Genomic DNA, 1,876 nt, shown 5'->3' with positions numbered 1-1,876 from the left:
GTCCCATTTGCTCTGGAATAAGTACTCCGGATATTTTCTTAGAAATACCTACACTGAGAAGAATAATTCGTGTCTTGAGGGCACCATTCCGCCTTTCCACGGAGGTGCGCCCCAGGCTCGGGATCTGGGTCCCAAGGCTACAAGGGAAGAGTTCGGTTACGGGAAGCTCATCTTCCAGCCCTGGGATTGGTCGGTTCACACTCCACTCATGCAGCCCTCGGCTCTGATTGGTCCTGGCAGCACCCCCCTCGGCCCGCGATTACTTAGTGTGCCGGGGCGGCGCGCTCGGGTCCTCCGGCTCGGCTCGTTGTCTGGGGCTGGTTTGAGGTCGTTCTTCAGCCCACGGCTCTGCATCGCGGGCGCCAGGAAGTCCCCGAGTCCGAGCGGGTAGGAAGCATCCTAGGGAAAAGCCTCTCTCTCCCTTCCTTTCTCCCCACGTCGTCTTTCCCGTGCTCAATAAACTTCCGCCTCAGAGGGGCTGTTGCAGCGGCTGGTCGGGAGAGGCCGGGCATCTAACTCCGGCCTGTGTGGGGGTTGTCTTTCTCTAAGAGCGAAGGTGGAGACCGCGCCGAGGATGAGACCGGGCTGCCCGGGGCCACGCTGGCACCGATGCCATTGTGTGATCGCGCAGCGGGCTGCAGCCGAGTGGCCGGCCGGACGAGGCTGCGGGGGCTGCGTGGCGGCGGCGGCAGCGACTATCCTTAAAAGTAGCCGGAGTTTGCTCAGAGGCCCCCCGCTCCCCCGGCGCGGCTGCGCCCCAGGGCCGCGGACCAGAGCTGGCCTGGGTGCTGGTCCCCGGCGTGCTGGAGAAAGCGGCGTTGCCCGGCGATGGCTCTGCCGGGCGTGGGGAACCGCGCTACCCTCGCGCCCTCTCAGCCTCCGGCCTTCGGGCGGTAGAGGGCGGCCTACGCCTGTGTGCGAGCCCGGGCCGGCGCCCGCGTGTGTAGACGCTGTTCGGCTGGAACTCTGTGGTTCCGTCCGTGGCCCGCGCGGCTCCACCTGGCAGGGGATGCTGCAGCCCGGAGTCCCCCCGACGCGGGTGAAGGGGGCGGGGAGGAGCCTCGGCACATGCCGGGGTCGCCGGAGGAGGCCTCGGCCGGCGCATGCGCGCTCTCCCCCACAAGCCTGGAACGCTGAGGGGCGCGCGTCCCCACCCGCCCGCGCGCGCTCGCGCAAGCGCTCGCTCCCGCCGGCCGAGGCTTCCCCGCCTGCGCTTGGGGTCGGAGCCACTCCGGCGCGTGCGCGCGTTGTCTCCGGCCGACTCGAGTGGCCGGGTTCCCTCGGCTCTGGGCCCCCGCCGCCCCCTCCCGGCGGCTCCCTGCCAACCTGTCCCCTCCCTCGGCTCGCGGAATGGGGCCGGCGCTGCTCGGGGTCGCGCGCCCTGGACCCGGCTCGCGCTCGGTCTCCGGCTGTCAGCGGCTGCCCGGCTCGCGGCGCCTCGCACTCTCCCTCAGTCAGTGGCGCCCCAGGCTCCGTTAAGCGGCGGCCGCGGTTCCTGTTTCCGTTCCTCCGTCTCCCCTCGGCCAGGAGTAGCATCCTCCGCTCGGTTCCCCTCCCGCTCCCCCGGCGCGGGGCAGCTGCGGCCGAGGGCTGTGGCCGCGGCGCTGGCGACGGGGGGACGGCGGCGACCGCCTCGCTCCCGCCTCGGGTAAGGGGGGCGTTTGGGAGCCGGGGCCCCGCGCGGGGAGCCCCGGGGGCTGGGGCCGGGCGAACGCGGGATCTGGGGAGGTTCCAGGGCTGGCGCTCCTCTCTCCTTCGGGCGAACCCGGGCCTGTTGCTGCAACTGCTGGTGCCGCTGCCGCTGCTCCGGCGGCTCCCGGGAAAGTGGGGAGGGAGCCTCCGGGACGTTCCGGCGGGCGCGGGTGCCTCGGCGCGG

General features: G+C 71.5%; 1 protein-coding gene across 4 annotated transcripts in view; it reads left to right on the top strand.

The window, feature by feature from the left end:
- Positions 1-293: 293 nt before the first annotated feature.
- The window catches only part of Fut8 (fucosyltransferase 8 (alpha (1,6) fucosyltransferase)), a 154,032-nt gene continuing 152,449 nt past the window's right edge, over positions 294-1,876 (top strand). For 2 of the 4 annotated variants that reach the window (XM_013016803.1, XM_013016776.1), the window contains exon 1: positions 296-387. The gene's annotated coding sequence lies outside the window, so the exon portion shown is untranslated. Of the gene's footprint in view, positions 388-1,402; positions 1,649-1,876 lie in introns of those variants that run through there. The other 2 variants (XM_013016784.1, XM_013016791.1) reach the window with 2 other exon arrangements.

This window comes from Dipodomys ordii, unplaced genomic scaffold, assembly GCF_000151885.1.
Source record: "Dipodomys ordii isolate 6190 unplaced genomic scaffold, Dord_2.0 Scaffold2, whole genome shotgun sequence".
In the NCBI taxonomy this organism is placed as follows: Eukaryota; Metazoa; Chordata; class Mammalia; order Rodentia; family Heteromyidae; genus Dipodomys; species Dipodomys ordii.
This window is presented reverse-complemented; position numbering and strand designations above follow the sequence as displayed.